Raw genomic sequence first — 18,061 nt, forward strand, 5'->3', positions numbered from 1 at the left:
GATTGCCCTGTACTTTTAATAGATAGTTAAGAATTTGTTATTTTAGTGGTCATAACTTGTAATTTTTAAAAACATGTTTAGATTCCCCTCTCCATTTAATTCTTGTCTTTGCATAAGAAGAATCTTAATGAAACACTGGTTGGCTCAGGATTATCAAGTTATTCATCTCTAGATGGTTCAGCTCTAGGTCAGGTTGTTGGTAGTTGTAAATTAGCCACACGTTGGTAGTTGTAAATTGTCCAGAGAACTGAGTTGATGGCCTAAATCTAGTTCAAATAGATGAAGTTCAGCAGAACTGATTTGCTCTTTTTGGTGGTAGTCTGAGGAGAAGGAACAGTAATCAAATAGATACAGACACTGGACTACCATCTAGTCATGTTTGCAAATAACACACAGCTTAGTAGAGAGGTATACAGTATAATGACGAGGACAGGTTACTTTCCTCAGTGTGACCTGTTTTTCTTGGCTAGCTGGTTGAAAACAAACAACATAAACTTTAATGCAAGGTCATACAACTATAGCAACAAAGAACAGAGGACACACTGAAAAGATTGTGCACTGTATTCTGAAAAGCAGGACTTTGAAAAGGACCTCAGCTTCTTAGGGTACATCTATATAAGGATCTCATGGCTGTCCTAGGTCAGCTGACTTGGGCTTGCAGAGCTCAGGTCTCAGTTTAAAATATAGTGATAAACCAGTATGAGGAAGCTTTCATTGCTGTTGCCTCTGCTGCTGTCCATGTTCTGTGAATAGAGTGAACTTAAGTCTCCAGAACTTTCCGTCAGTCTCTTTTCATCAGTAATAAAGTCTGTGTTTTACAGAAGGTCCACAGTAATAATGACACTGAGGGTATGTCTACACTACCACCCTAGTTCGAACTAGGGTGGTTAATGTAGGCAACCGAAGTTGCAAATGAAGCCCGGGATTTAAATATCCCGGGCTTCATTTGCATCTTACCAGGCGCCACCATTTTTAAAGCCCCGGTAGTTTGGACTCCATGCCCGCGGCTACATGCGGCACGGAGTAGGTAGTTCGTATTAGGCTCTCTAATCCGAACTACCGGTACACCTCAAGTAACGGTAGTTCGGATTAGAGAGCCTAATCCGAACTACCTACTCCGTGCTGCATGTAGCCGCGGGCACGGAGTCCGAACTACCGGGGCTTTAAAAATGGCAGCGCCCGGTAAGATGCAAATGAAGCCTGGGATATTTAAATCCTGGGCTTCATTATAAACTCCGGTTGCCTACATTAACCACCCTAGTTCGAACTAGGGTGGTAGTGTAGACATACCGTGAGTTATCACAGTTCTTTTCTGTATGAAATAGAAGGAAGACAGTCATTCTCAAATTGTAGAGATCCATTTGTTAGATTTTGAAAACAAAATTGGGATTGGTCACAGGAATGCAAGGAATGTTGAGAGTAATTTAAAAGGACTATTGAAATCTGTAACGATTTTAGTGACTCAATTTAGGCAACTTTATTAAATAATTAAGTAATGCAGTCATTTTTAATTCTTCAATATTCCACAGACTGAATCCACTTCTAATTATTTGCAAAGTACAAGTGATCTTAAATTACTGCAGCAGTTTCAAGGTTTGTCAGCTGCCATACAGGGCTATAGGAGTCAGCTAGTGAAGCACCTGTGAAGCACCTGTTGGACATTCACCTATCCGTATTTCTATGTGTAAATATGTGTTATGCTTCTCCATCTATACTTGGTCCAGTGAAGATATGAATGTACCCAACTATCATCCAAAGCCAAATTTATTCCTTCACCTCATGCTGTAGAAGTTTAGGTCCTACATTAATGCAATTGGTTCAATACCCAGTGGCAATCAAGAAGCTGATCATGATATATAGCACAAATATTTATTGTGTGAAAGGGAATTTGACATTATTTTTTACTTCTGAAGAATGCCACCAGCCTCTATATTTAAATTAAACTCTTTATACTATATCCAGCACAATGTTTTTGGCATTCACTTCTATTTATAAGCTAATATCTCAGTGTACTTTTCCTTGGATGGTCTAATCATATATAGCATTTATCCTTCAGACAGCTCATTTGAAATAGTTTAGTTGCAAAGGAATGGGAAAATGCTTCTGTTTCTAATTACTATTCAGTTTTAAGAGATTTGGTATGAGAGATTTGCTGTTACCAAGTTGGCGTTCTCCATTGATAAAGGAAAGTGACTTTAATCATGATGCTTTTCTTATAAAAAAGGTTGGTATTGTATTTGTAAATGCACTTTCTACCAAGGGGATCCTTACTCCAGAGCTAGCAGTTGTTCCTCTTAGCTCCCTTGCAGGTGATTCTGCTTCATAGCAGTTGCTAAGCAATTTATGACTAGTGGTAATGCTTCCTTGCACCAGCCTTCTCTCTCTAGTGGAAGCTTCCATAGCCTCAAGCACTACTAAAACAATTATAAGAAATGCTTATCAACGACAGAACCTGGGCAGGATTCCAGACTCTCTTTCTCAGAGAAAATGAATTAATATGGTAGAAATCAAAATCCTCTTATAATTAAAGTCCTTTTTCTCTATTGATGGAGAAGACCAGTTTTAGTCAGAGAGTCCAGAGAGCTCTCTTGTGGCTGAGAGGCAGTTAGTGAGCAGGCCTGGATGACCACAGCCAAGGAAGCAACATAAAGAAAATCTATCAGGAGATAGAGCTTTATCCAGTTTTTCTCTCTGTTTGTTTCTGCCATAGCTTCTGGGCTACAAGCTTGGAGTTAGATGGCTAATAGCATAGAGCAGCAGGTCTATGCTGAACTAATTGAACTGGTTTTGATAACCAGTTCAAGATTCCTCTGGATATTAGATTCTGTCACATGTAATATGATAGATTGTCACCCCCAGGGAAGTTTGGAATCTGTGAGAACCACTGCACTCCTCTTAAGAAATACATCTGGGTTGGCCCTGTTTTCACATTGCTTGCTTGGAGACATAGCCAGCCTCACCTCATCCTGTTACCACCCAACACAACAGCAGGTGACACCATTCACCCAAACTGAGTTACCTGAGTGCAAACAGCAGACATAATCCAATTTTCCCAGTGCCCCAGGCACACAATTCCCATTCAAATGTAAGCCCAAAATTATATTGTCTTGCACTGCAAAGGGATCTATACAACATAACCTCATAAATTGTTTGTTCTCCCTTTGATGTGGAAAAGACGAGCCTGTGTTAACCAAGCCGAGATTTTTCATCAGACACTTCACGCAAAGGCACGCCGGTTTAGATAAAACAAAAAACAAGTTTATTAATTTTAAAAAATGGATTTTAAGTGATCATAAGTGACACCAAACAGATCAAAGCAGGTTACCTAGTAAATAAGCAAACCTACGTGCTAAAAAGATTGGATATGAATTAGCAATTTCTCAACCTGTCTGATAATACTAGGAACCCCCCAAATTTCTACACACAGGTTAGAAATCCTTTTAGCTTGGGACCAGCACTGCCTCCAGTTCAGTCTTTGTTCCTGAAGTGTTTCCAGGAGCGTCCATGTGTGAGGAGTGAGGTCCCAAGATAATATCACACCCCACCTTTATAGCTTTAGCAGGTGGTGGGAACCCTTTGTCTCAAACAGTTCCCAGCCTAGTTTTGTGGAAAAGTACAGGTACTAAAAATGGAGCTCTTTATCATTCAGTCTGGTTACATGCCATAAGAACGGCCGTACTGGGTCAGACCAAAGGTCATTCTAGCCCAGTATCCTGTCTACAGACAGTGGCCAGCACCAGTGCCCCAGAGAGGGTGGACCGAAGACAATGATCAAGCGATTTGTCTCCTGCCATCTCTCTCCAGCATCTGACAAACAGAGGCCAAGGACACCATTTTATCCCCTGGCTAATAGCCTTTTATGGACCTAACCTCTATGAAATTATCTAGCTTCTCTTTAACCCTTGGTGAATCATAGCAGCCATTACATATAGGCTGGCTGAAATGTTTACAGGAATACCTTAGCTTTTCTATAACCCATTTTTCTTGTTGATGAGCCATTAGAGCTATCTAGCTTCATCATCATTGATAATCCTTTTTCTATGAGGAAGAAGCCTTTTTCCAAAAGAGCTCTTTCAGAAAAACACGTTTGTGGATGGGGAAGAGGGAGTTCTTTCGAAAGAAGAAGAAAGAGGAAAAAGCACAGGTGCCCTGGTGGCCACTCCGTCCATAATAATCACAGCTTAAATGCGAGATAGCAACCACACTGAATGTATGCTATCTTTCAAAAAAGCAGATTGCTTTTTTGATGCACTTTTGTGTGGGGACACTCTTTCAGAAGAAGTTTTTTTGGAAGATCTCTTCTGAGAAAAGATTCTTCCAAAAGAAGTCTGCAGTCTAGACATAGCAAATAGGTGTTTTCCAGAGTAAGTACATTAGAAATACAGACCCTCAGTCAATATTAATATCTTCAGATACAAAAACGATACGTGCATATAAATAGGATAATTGTATTCAGCAAAATTTTTCCAAAGATATCTCACATGACCCATGTTATACAACATGCAAAATGCACCATAATTGCAAAATGCAATTACAAAATGCAAAATGCATCATAATTATTCCATGCTCATATCACAGTAATTTTACTGTGAAGAATATGAGGTGCAGTATCACAGAGTTATCCTTCAGTCACTGCTTCTTCAGGGGAGTCAGTCCTCAGCAGCAAATTTGGTGGTTTATTTTTGCATCAGGAAATGGAATCACAGTCTTTCCTGTGTGACTGAACAATTCTTAGTGTTCCTACCTAGGTCCTGATATCTTCCATATTGGAGGCCAGTATGTGCTTAACTAGAATAGAGCAGCTGTGTCTTTTTGGAGTCTCCCTATCCTCTCAGGGGAGCATGAAGGTCCCAAAAAGCTAGGGAGGTCCGTGGTACCAGGCCCAGTCTATGGGTGCTCAATACTTAGTTCATCTCTTGAAGGCATGGCTCTCGCCATTTCAGTTGTCTGCTTTGGCCAGAAGCTCTTTCACAAGGTACAAGATAGCTAGAGAATAGAGAGAAGGGACTGCAATTGACACATATTGCCTAGCAACAGCTAAAGGATGGAGCTACCTAAAAAAGTCAAGAAGAGCAGCTTCTTCACAGTTGTATTTGTAGTAATTTGAGAGTCTCAACCCAAGTTATACAATTCATTTTCTATAGAACATGTAAACTTCTGATAGAGCTACACTTCCTCACCTTTGTGACCCACATGAAAATCAGAGCCACACTACAATTCCTATGAATTGTAATGAGAAAAATTCCAAGAAGCTTGTTCAGACTTTGTGGTTTTGAATGTCAGCCTGATCCTAGTTAGTTGTTTCTACTGGTGTCAATAGGCATTTTGTATGTGACAGGACTGTAGATTCAAAATGCAATTCCTCATTGACCTATATGACATAAGGCATTTAAAAAACTTCCATATGGTGAATGTGATACTCTTGGCTAAGAAAACATACAGGAAATGCCGGGGTGCCGACATCCTCTGCGGGCCCCTGGGCAAGGTGGGTGGGGGCTTGGCTCAACATTACTGGAAGGGCCAGAGCCTCAGATTGAAGGGGTGGGTCCAGGGGCAGCTAGCCCTCAGCACCACCCAGAATGCACCACACCAGCTCCCCAGCCCTGAGAGTTGCCCAGAGTGCCTGGTGTGGCACTCCCAGCTGGCACACTAGCAGCGATTTAAAGGACCCAGGGCTCTGGCTGCCTCTGCTGCTGCAATAGCAGCAGTGACAGCTGGGATGCCCAGGCCCCTTTTAATCACTGGGCCCTGAAGCAACTGGCCCCTTGGCCCACCCTGCTCTCTGTCAGTGGGCCTGGAGAATATGACTTTGAATTCAGAATAGTAACAGCTGCTTATTTGTCTATAAAATAATTGTAACATCTGTTGCCAGTGACAGGATTGAAAAATTCCATTTATATGGAAACTTTTTTTAATTGATTGTAAATGCATTACAACTGCTGCCTCCTGCACTTGCAGTTGGCACCCTCACCTTGTCTCTCTCTGGTTAAACTGATACTATCTACTATCCCTGGGTATGTCTACACTACAACGCTAATTCGAACTAACTTAGTTTGAATTAGTTAATTCGAATTAAGCTAATTCGAACTAACGCATCTAGAACTAAAAACTAGTTCGAATTAGCGTTTTGCTAATTCGAACTAGCATGTCCACATTAAATGGACCCTGAACCGGGCATAAGGATGGCCGGAAGCAGTGCCGGCAGGGCATCAGAGGAGGACTTAGAACGTGTTGATGCTGTCTCAGGCTAGCCGAGGGCTGAGCTTAAAGGGTCCCAACCCCCACCCCGGACAGACAGTTCTCAGGGGTGCCCCGCTTGCAAAGCAGTCCTGGCTTGGAGTGCCCGGACTACCCACACTGGGCACATCACAGCACTCGGCCATCAGCCCGGCTGCACTTGCCGCAGGCTGCCATCTGGGGAGATGGGGCAATTGGGGGGCTGCAGGAGAGGTTCCACCCCAGTCCTCCCCATCGGGGGCTCGTGCCCCATTCCTCCCTCACCTCCTTCCACTTACCCTTCCCTAGCCCCTTTTCTTGATTTACAAAAAAAGGACAATTGTGTTCAAAAATGGAATCTCTCTTTATTGAACAAAACTGGGGAGACTGGGAAAAGGAGGTGGGAGAGGGGAAGAGAGGCTGGGAGAGGGGAGGGCAACTAAAACGATGAGGGGTTGGGAACAGGTCCCATATGAAGAGAGGCTAAAGAGACTGGGACTTTTCAGCTTAGAAAAGAGGAGACGGAGGGGGGACAGGATAGAGGTCTCTAAAAGCAGGAGTTGGGTGGAGAGGGTGCATACAGAAAAGTTCTTCATTATTTCCCATAAAGAAGGACTAGAGGACACCAAAGGAAAGGAATGGGTAGCAGGCTTCAAACTAGTAACAGAAAGTTGTTCTTCACAAAGCAAAGAGTCAACCTTGGAACTCCTTGCTGCATGAGGCTGTAAAGGCTAGAACTAGAACAGAGTTTAAAGGGAAGTGAGATCAAGTCATGGAGGTTGGTCCATGGAGTGGTATTAGACAGGGGATAGGAGTGGTGTCCCTGCCCAAGGTTTGTGGAAGGCTGGAGAGGGATGGCACGAGACAAATGGTTTGGTCACTGTCTTCGGTCCATCCCCTCCAGGATCCCTAGGGTTGGCCACTGTCGGCAGACAGGCTACTGGGCTAGATGGACCTTTGGTCTGACCCAGGACGGCCATTGTAAGCTCAGGGCTCAGGGTCGGGGGTCTCACTGGACCCCCTTGATTTTCATGCACACCTGCTCCTGGGTGGATAGGCTGGCAGCTCTCCTGCCCTAGCCGGCCACTTTCCTGTGCCTAGTGCGGAGATCGTGGACGAGGTCCATGATGTCTGCACTAGCCCAGGCGGGTGACCGCCTCTTGCGGTCCCAGGAAAGCTCCCGGGAGCCGCCAGCCTGGTCCCGGGAAGAGGGGGAGGGCTGGAGGGCATTGGGTGGGTGGCTCGATCCGAGCCAGGTGCAGGGTCGGCTGGCTGGGTGTTGGCAGGCTTGCACCTGGCACGGGTACCGTAGCCAGCCCATGCCCCTTTAAGCGGTCTGGGGCCAGGAGGGGGGCATAGAGTTTCCCTGGTGTTGGCCAGAGTGGCCACCAGGGAAACCTGGGGAGGGCTAGCCTCCCACTAGTTCGAATTAAGGGCCTACACAGCCCTTAATTCGAACTAGTAAGTTCGAACTAGGCTTAATCCTCGTGGAATGAGGATTACCTAGTTCAAACTAAGCGCTCCGTTAGTTCAAATTTAATTCAAACTAACGGCGCGCTAGTGTAGCGCCTATGAAAGTTAGTTCAAACTAACGTCCGTTAGTTCGAACTTAGGGTACGTCTAGACTACCGCGTTTTGTCGACGGAAGTTTTGTCGACAGATACTGTCGACAAAACTTCCGTCGACAAAGAGCGTCCAGACACATTGAGTTCTGTTGACAAAGCAAGCTGCTTTGTCGACAGAATTCTGTAGTCTGGACGCAATGTTACAGGTAATAACACCTTCTGTCGACAGAGTTCTGTCGACAGAAGGTGTTATGCCTCGTAAAATGAGGTATACCAGCGTCGACAAAATTGCTGAGTTCTGTCGACGTTATGTCGACAGAACTCAGCGGTAGTGTAGACGCTGGTATAGTTTTGTCGACAAAAGTCCACTTTTGTCGACAAAACTAGGTAGTCTAGACACACCCTAACTTTGTAGTGTAGACATACCCACACTTAATAATCTCTGACATCACAGTGTGTGTGTGTGTGTGTGTGTGTGTGTGTGTGTGTGTGTGTGTGTGTGGCCTTTTCCTGGGCTGAGTGGTGTGTGTGTGGCCTTTTCCTGGGCTGAGGGGGGGGGTGGTGTATGCGCACTCACATGCACACATAGTACTAGGGGATTCACTCACTCATTTACTCTCTTAGGGTATATCTACACTACAAATTTAATTCGAACTAACGGATGTTAGTTCGAATTAACTTTGATAGGCGCTACACTAGCGCTACACTAGTTCGAACTTAATTGCCCCCTCTCTCCAGATGGCAGCCTGCGGCAAGTGCAGCCGATCTGATGGCCGAGTGCTGTGATGTGCCCAGTGTGGGTACTCCGGGCAATCCAAGCCAGGACTGCTTTGCAAGTGGGGCACCCCTGAGAACTGTCTGTCCGGGGTGGGGGTTGGGTCCCTTTAAGCTCAGCCCGCAGTTAGCCTGAGACAGCAGCTCCACGCTCTAAGTCCTCATCTGATGTCCTGCCGGCACTGCTTCCGGCCATCCTTAACCTCTGTTCAGGGTCCACTCTGTGTGGACATGCTAGTTCGAATTAGCAAAACGCTAATTCGAACTAGTTTTTAAGTCTACCTGCGCTAGTTCGAATTAGCTTAGTTCGAATTAACTAATTCAAATTAAATTAGTTTGAATTAGCGCTGCAGTGTAGACATACCCTTATAGTCTTCAAACCTGGAAGAAGGATACACAGGCCATACTGAGACAGACAGCTGTTAGATACAAGGAGGAAGAAATAGTTGTGTTTTCTCAACCCTTCCCCCCAAGCTTTGAACACTCCTTTACATGTAAAAAATAAACCTTAACTTGTAGCTGTAAAAAGTATACTTAATTATTTCCCAGTTAACTCAGCCAGATTTCTCCACATTCTATTCAATGTTATTTAAAATAATCACCAAAGAACTGCCCTAGGGGGAGAGGGGAAATCAGCCTGGTTATTTTGGAAACTGAATGGAAAAAGGAGCATGAAATATGCTTAGCAATATCCCATAACTTGTTTCGTGTTCTAATGTGCGATCCAGGTAAATAAATTCAAGCCAATATTTTAACCTTTAACACTAGATGTTGAAGTGCTGCTTTTCTCAGCAAAGACATTTATGTCTCTAGTGCTTTATGAGTTCATGTGCTTTCTACCCTCTCTGAAGTTCATCTTTTGTTTGGAAATGAAGAAATGAACCTCTTCTTATCAGATGAGTCAGTAACTCACCTTTAATTATTCACATCTTCAGTGTCTGAGGCCCAGGATGTTTGCATATGTATAGAATATCTCTCTGAGCCAAGAACTTGAAAGGGTCACAATACTGACAAAGGGCCAAAAGGAGAACACTACACAAAGGAAAGTTCATAGAATTCCCGCCACGTTTTTCCATTTGGGTTGGGTGGGAATTTTCCCTTCTCTCCACAGGGTAAGATACTTCCTGTAGCAAACTTATGGATTCTTTAGCAACACTGAACCCCAAGGAAATCAACATGGAACCTCTGCATCAGCTTTGAATCTCCCTCCTGACTCAGGGCCACCAATACTTATAGGATTGTGCCTTTTAAAAAGTGGGAGAAGGGAATGGGAGATAGAAGCACAGGAAATGACCCTCTGGCTCACTTAGAGGATAATAGCATGCTTCACTTCTCTGAGTTGCTCCTATGGCTGAAAGTCTCAGAGGGATAGTCATATTAGTCTGTAACTTCAAAAACAAAGAGTAGTCCTGTGGCACATTAGAAACTATATTATATCATGAGCTATATCAAGTACCAGCAATGCCCCTCTGCCATGTATATTAGCCAAAATGGAGACAGTCTCTGCAACAAAGGCTAGAAGGACACAAATCAGACATCAGTAATGGTAATGCCCATAAACCTATAGGGCAACATTTTAACCTCCTTGGATATTCAATAATGGATTTATAAGTAGCCATTCTTCAACAAAGGAATTTTATTACCTAGTTACACAGGGAGACTGCTGAACTGGAATTCATTTACAAGTTTGACACCATCATCTTGGGCTTGAATAAATATATTAACTGGGTAATGCACTACAAAGGCACTTTCCCATGCCTTTGATATTTGTATTTACACAACAAAAGCTATGAATGGGACACATGCAGCCTGATTCAATTATCGTCATTCATTAATATTAGTCCTACAATTAACAAATAACCACCTTTGCTGTTATATATACTCTGGATTCTGTAATTTCCACTTCAGCTCACCTGATAAAGTGAGGTTTTCCCATGAAATCTCATGATATAATATATTTGTTATTCTCAAAGGTGCCACAGGACTGTTCACTATCCTATGGCTAAAGTGAAAGAAGGGCTTTGCTGTGGAACTGAAGATTGTGGGCTCAGTTCTGCTGATAGCCATTATATGTGTGAAAGAAGAAATATATAGGTATGGAAATAAATGTAAAGACACTGAAGTAATTACTGGAAAGGCTGCCCATTGCAAAAAATGTATTTAGAAGCGAATTAGTCTCTTGAGTTAATATTTTTTTGATTATATTTTTTGTGTTTATAATCTACATAATGAGAGTTGAGAGCTGGCTGAGGTATTCTATTGAAGAGTGTGTTTGAATCCCAACCCCGTTCAGCAAAGATTAAAAATTGTTTCCATCTTAATGGAAGTTAGTGGGCCTCACATGAAATGAGTGTAGTGGGTTTCAGCTCCTGTGTCACAAACTCATCACTGTTCTTTGCATTGAATTTTGAGCTCTTGAGGGCAGGGATTGTCTCTGTACTACATGCAGCATCTAGTATAATAGGATCCTGATCTTGGTTGGGCCTTGTAACAGAGTGGCTTGGCCTTAAGGGCTGGAAGGCAAGGACTAGCCAACCCCGATTAAGACGTTAGGTTGGGTCAGGTATTTCTACTATAAGAAGCAGCAGGAAACTGAGATAGAGGAGCTATGTGGTAAGCTGTAGAAGAGAAACTCCGGAGGACAGATCTCAAGACTAGCAGAGTAGATGTTACGTTGTTGTTTTCAGTTGTGGTTTATTGTACTGGGGAAATGAAAAAGGGTAAGCAGCTAGCTAGAAGGTCTTGTGAGACTATGTTTAGCTGAATGGAACAGGAGAGCCTTGAAGAAGGGGGTAATTGTTAACAAGGCACAACAGAAGTACCCCTATCCAACCTAATGTCTTAATCAGGGTTGGCTAGTCCTTGTTCAGAACAGTCAGGGTACAGAAGTACCCCTAGCCATGAGAGGTGGCAGACCCAGTTATAGTCCCTTCACCATTAGCTCTAATAGCAGGGGCCATAATCACATCACTTGAATATATTGACAAGAGTTGGGAATGCTGTAATTGTCACATACACATTGCAAGCATCAAGGTCTTGCAAGGAGGTCTCAAGCGGTGGGTCTGGCTTTTGTATGTGCTTCTCTCTGTACTTCCCCATGTTGGAATAAAATATGCACAGATGTTCCAACCGTAGAACCCCTAAGTCAAAATTTGAGTTTCCCAGCAGGGGTGTTCAGCCTGCTGTCCTCAAAGAGTTCTCCCCTCCACATGAATCTTAGCTATTCCTTCTCCTCCACCTTGAGTTTCTAGGTTCAGAAGCCTGCACTGTTTTAACTGCCCATGATCGGACTCCTCAAGTCTTACCTGGCATTTCATGATTTGATCAAGGCATTATCTCTGGCCTTTTCTTCCTAGTTGTTGTTAAGACAACCCAACAGATTCCCAAGTGGCAATGTTCTCGGATGCTCATTAGAAAGAAAATAAAGTAGGAAATGAGTGGGAACAGAAAAATGCTTCAGCACAAATAAACCTAATACTGGTGAGGGGCGTGGGCAGGGAACAAGATAAAACTATATTTCATACTCCATTTATATCACATTCACTCATTTAATGAGCCCATAGGCAACATAAGAGTTTTATAAAATACAGAAACCTGCTGTAATGCATCCAGCTCCACAAAGCACTAGACCACCCTTGACACACAGAGGTATTTTAAAAAATTACAAAAACAGACAGTATTCCCAAATAATGTCATGACTGAAGGGATCTATTTCAAGACTTTGGGGATTTGCAGTGTACTTTTGGCAAAGTGAATGGTTAGGTGCAAGTACCCAGATACTGCTGCCTAGGAAGGGTGATAGCTACTCTAATTGATAGGCTAAAGCAAATCACATGTGTGGACAGAACAGTGCTGTAACCTTGCCTAAGCAGCCACTTTTAGGGCCTAGCCTGTGGTGAGGGGTTGCCCTGCACCTGGCACACTCGGTGGGGGGAAGTGGGGAGTTGTCCCAGGCTCTGCATCTCCCTGAGGGCTGCCCTGCCTGGCTTTTGGCGGGTGTGTGTGATCTGGTGGTTAGAAACAGGTTAGCCAAACACACGTATTTGGCATGCTCATTCTGAAACACATTGGGCTCATTAGATAAGGCCTTATTTTTACTTTACAGTGAGGTTTAATAATTATATTTTTATGTTTTACTTTATCCTAGAAAAGAATTACAATATAAAAGTAAAGTGCTTCATTTCAATCTTTAAAACAAAATTTCATCACAATCAACATAGTTCCACAGGCTGTTCCAAGTTTGACAAACAGGCATTTTCTGATGGAAAAACTACTTATTCAAGAAAAATATCACTTGGAAATACTATCAGCTAACACTATCTACTGGTTCTAAAATAAACTAGACTAAGACTAAATGTGAGGTTGTGAGACTACAACCACACAGAGCTCTGACTCTTGCCACTGGTGATGAGAAGAAATTGAAGGGGTTCAGAGTGGTTCCTTTTCATATAACTTGGTGGTGGGTGGGAGCACAGCCACAGGGTGCATGTGCTGCCGCTCTACAGGTACTGCTAACCAAAAGGCTCTGGAGCACTGGGCATGCACACACCTCAGTGGAATACATATCTGCATGCAAAGCGAAGAAGAACTGGACTGCTTCATAGACTTTCAGCCAAGCCACTGAGAAGGCCATAGAATGGGAGAGGATTCCTTGTCTCAGAGTTGGGCTGGACTATTGGAAGTTGTGTTCAGACCAGCCTTTACCTCCTTATTGCTGGCAATGACTCTTTTCTCCCAATCTATTATTTTCTTAAGATGATGTTTTCTCTGCTACTGTTCCTGATCTTTCTGCCAGGCTGAGAATCAACATATTGGGATGTCCACACCAGGGGCCAGGCTTAGTGCTGTCCAGAGTGGGAGGGCTGGACTGGGTACAGGAGTGAAAAATAACAGTGGACACAGCATTTTTTGGTGTAGTGAAGATGTAACACAAGGGTGTGCTGGCAAGAAATTTGTCGTTATTTTCTGGCCTCAGTCACCTGGCATCAATTAGGTTTTCAAAGTTTAATGCTGCTGTTTGAAGCCATAAACTCCAGCAGCCTACAGTTATGGTCAGCTTGTTAGTAAGGGGTACATGCTTTCGCGCTAAATAGTGGGGAACAGGGAACAGAGACCTCAGAAGTGCAGGGAGACTCATTTGATTGAGATCATGGCTCAGGAGCTGTCAAGGAAGTGGATTAACTCTCTGATGAGACAGGAGATGAGTTTATACATTTGGACCTGTGTTGCTAGAAGGGTTAATTGAACTTCAGTGCACTTTTGGTCATCATGTGATAAATGTTGGGTGGTGCAAGTTTGTCAAGTAGAAAGAAATTCTGAATAGTCTCCTTCCAAAGAGCACATCTGTTAGTTATACGATTATCTTTGCAAAACATGCTCTCTCTTGTGTGTTGGGTTGGGTTTTATGCTTACACTTTAACTTACATAATTCCACTATATTGTCAGTAAACTCAGCTGTGCTACTGAATAGATGAAAACAGAACAGAAGGCAAGCATCTTTCTATTTACATTCTTCTGTGGCAAAAGACATGCTTTATTTAAGTTCCCTTGAAAGACCTAGTCACAGAGGTCCTGTTTATTAACAATATTGTCCTTTGTCCTATGATTCACCAGTATTGTGAAGGACAGAAGCCCAGATTCTCCTTACAGCCATATGGGTATATGACCCAGGGAATGCCATTAGCCTAATTACATCTAGTCAGTCTACCATGTATAATTATGAATGGTCCCAAGAATGGAAGATGGTGATGTATTATATACAGAGGTTTCAAATAACATTCCATAAAAAGGATAATTTTTAAAATAAAAATTGAAATAGATGGTATTGCGAACCTCCAAATCTGAAAAACAAACAAACATGAAACTGGCCTAAAAAATATCATGTTCTAAAAAGATTAAAGAGTGATTTTTGAACTTCTCCATTCCTAATAAATGTATCTTTGATAATTAGTGGTGGCAACTCTCACTGGTTTATAATGAGTATTTCAATTTGGTCCATGCACACCTACATCAGTTATCAGAGTTAGTCTGTTTCAGCAAAACCAAAAAGGAGTCAGGTGGCACTTGACTATTGAATTTATTAGGGTAATAAGGCATAAAATTCCACTAGCTATGAGTCGCTTCATCAGATGCTGAAGAAGAAAAAAACGAGGATACAGAAAAGTCAGTGTGACATCAGTTCTAATTAAATCAGAGTGGCTCACCTTCAACAGTGATGGGAAGGTGAAAGTGCTTCATTGGGAAATTACATATTCTAATTTTGGGAGGGTTTTTTTGTTTTTTGTTTTTGTTTTGTTTTGTTTTTGTTTTGCTAGAAAGTGGCAGCACGCAAGTCAGAACCCCACCCCGGTCACACAGTTTCAAACATTTACCATTACCAGGCCAAAAAAACCAAAAACAACCTCCCTCCCCCCCAACCCCAGACAACAACAGTAAAACTACTGAGCTGGAATTCATATGCAAATGTAATACCCTAAACCAAGATTTAAATACAATGAACAGTCCTGTGGCACCTTAGGGTATGTCTATACTAGCCACCCTAGTTCAAACTAGGGTGGCTAGTGTAGTCATTCGAACTTGCAAATGAAGCCCGGGATTTAAATATCCCGGGCTTCATTTGCATGTTCCTGGGCGCTGCCATTTTTAAATGCCCGGTAGTTAGAACTACCTGCCCACGGCTACACGCGACACGGGCTAAGTGGCTCGAATTAAAGCTCCTAATTTGAACTGCTGTTACTCCTCATTGAAGGAGGAGTAATGGTAGTTCGAATTAGGAGCTTTAATTCGAACCACCTACCCGTCTCGCATGTAGCCGCGGGCAGGTAGTTCGAACTACCAGGCATTTAAAAATGTCGGCGCCCGGGAACATGCAAATGAAGCCCGGGATATTTAAATCCCGGGCTTCATTTGCAAGTTTGAATGACTACATTAGGCACCCTAGTTCAAACTAGGGTGGCAGTGTAGAAATACCCTTAGAGACTAACAAATATATTGTATCATGAAGACATGTTGAGTGGTTCTCACATTACAATAGCTAATTTTCCTATCAGGCACTATCATCACTGTTGGAGATGTCACATCAGTTCTGATTTAATTAGCACTGATGTCACACTGCCATCTCTGTATTCTCTTTTTTTCTTCCATGTCTGATAAAGTGAGTTGTAGCTGATGAAAGCTTATGCCTTAATATCCTAATAAATTCATTAGTCTTTAAAGTGCCACCGGACTCCTTATTGTTTCTACATCAGTTAATTATGTGTCTGCTAGTGATGTGCTGCAATCAATACTCCATCCTTCTAGCTGAAAATCTACTCCTTTCTCTGGTACATTTCTCCAGTAGCTGCAGAGGCTCTTCCCTCTCTACCAGAACTGGGAAGGGGGACCTCTAGGTATGCTGTACCCACTTTTCCAGGTGAGGGATAAGTGAGCAGTTCCAATAGGAGTGGCTGTCAATACCCTACTAGGCCTGATGGCATGGCACTAGAGCATGTCTTCATTGCAGAATTAGCCTGGAGGGTTGGCACCTGGTTTAGCCTAGCCAGGACATGAACATTCATGCTGCAAAGCCATGCCCAATGACTGTGTGCCAACTGGTGCTGCACTTCCCCCCATGTGTTTCAGTAGGATTTCTGGGGACATGTTCCCTGGTTCTCTAAATTGCAGTGTGTGCATGCTTTCCTAGTGAATTGTGGAAGAATCTCTCTCCTGGGCATAGAGGGAAGACACTGGTGTGGAGGAAGGAGATTATTTAACTTGCATTTTCCCTGTAAAGTGTGTAGGTTATTGGCCCAGGGAGCTCTTCTTTCATTCTGGCTCTAACACATAAACTCATCTATGTCCACTACCTGGGTTTGGAAGCACCATCAAACTACTGAAAAGGAATTTTGTGTGGAGGAAGAGGGGACAGGGGCAGTACCTGGGCTAGAGCCTGCATCTGTAGTGAAGATAAACCTTCAAAGAGGGGAAGAGAAGGTGGGAAGAGCAGAAAATTGTACACTGTATTGCGTTGGAGAAGTGAGAGTGGGGCTCCCCTGACCTGCAGTGCTTTTACTGCCCCCTCTTCCCTCAGCTTCTGCCCTATTTAAAAAACAACAACACTTTTCTCAGTTCCTAAGGGGAAGGATTTTACTCCCTGTCTATTTCCTCCCACGGCTCTGATTGGCAGCTCTTCATTATGAGGTGAGGAAGCAGGGAGCCAGTCAGAGCATGTTTTCCCTGAGAGTTCTGAAAACGGTATGAAGGTTCAATTTCCCTAATTGTTTTGGGAAGATTACCTATAGCAGGTCGAGTTTCCATTACTTGCAATAACATTGAGGCAGGATTCACAAAGTCCAAAGCTATTGTGATCTAGTCTGACCTCCTGCATAACACAGGCCATAGAACTTCCCCAAAACAACTCTTAGAAGATAAAACCTTCAGTCTTCATTTTAAAATGGCCAGTGATGGAGAATCCATCCTGATTCCTGATAAATGGTTCCAGTGGTTAATTATTATGAGCATAATTATTCTCATTATTTAAAAGGTAGCAACAGCGAGCACCTACATATTGACCAATATATGTTGTTTAAATACTCCTTCCAATAGCACTTTGGTTTTCCAGTGCAATATCTTAAAAACAATTAAACCCGTTAATATTAGTTTTAAAAATTCTGGTTTGAATAACAGGACAAACCTGAGTTTTAAAAATGTGATAGAAAACCAAAACACTGTCTGTTCTGAGTAGAACAGTTAACATTTATTTTCTCTGTCCCAGCGTTGAGAAATGTAGGAAAAAACAACCCTCTCACAAAATGAATCTTTAGTATCATTCAATTCCTCAAAGCAATCTTTTTATTTTGAGGGTTCTATCCTGGTTGCATTATAGTCAGTTGCAAACCTTTGATATAATAAACTGGTGGCTAAACTGTATAGGATGACTGAGGTTTAAGCCTTCTTTGCAAAACTGAATACTGTAGGAAGAAAATAACAGAAAACGTCATAATTTTTCTTCAAAAATTGAGGGGAATTCTGCAGCTCTTTGTGAGGTACTGAAAAGATATATCATAGGTTCCAGTCAGCAAAAAGATCTGCTGGGGTGAAACCTTGTACCCATGAAGTTTCTGTGAGGTATACATCAAACTGTAGAGAAGTTGAGATGACACTCCAAAGTCATTTCACATTGGTCACTAACCGGCCACCATATTGTTACTTGTATTTTTCCATCTGAAGATCTCAGAGTGCTTTATAGGCATTGCTTCACATCCCTGTGTTGTTTCAACTATGTATAGCTGAAGAAACTTAAGATGTTAAAGTCAAAATTCTAGCCTTAATAATGTGAGAGTCAGTAGGACATGGAAGCACAATAGATGCTGACGAACCCCGAACCATGTTATTTGTTGATGAGAGTGTGTGTGTTTGAGACTAGGGTAACAAGTGGGGGACTGGAAGTATGGTAATGTCAGCAGGCCCGTGTTTTATTGGAGGCTTGATGCAAGCATTAGCAAGGCCTCTTCTTTAGTGATTAAGAG

General features: G+C 42.7%; 1 protein-coding gene across 8 annotated transcripts in view; it reads left to right on the forward strand.

Moving 5' to 3' along the window:
* LOC102456381 (V-type proton ATPase subunit S1) overlaps window positions 1–18,061 on the forward strand; it is a 105,499-nt gene that overhangs the window by 54,318 nt on the left and 33,120 nt on the right. The window lies entirely within an intron of this gene.

Source organism: Pelodiscus sinensis, chromosome 1 (assembly GCF_052426305.1).
Source record: "Pelodiscus sinensis isolate ZL-2025 chromosome 1, ASM5242630v1, whole genome shotgun sequence".
Classification (NCBI taxonomy): domain Eukaryota; kingdom Metazoa; phylum Chordata; order Testudines; family Trionychidae; genus Pelodiscus; species Pelodiscus sinensis.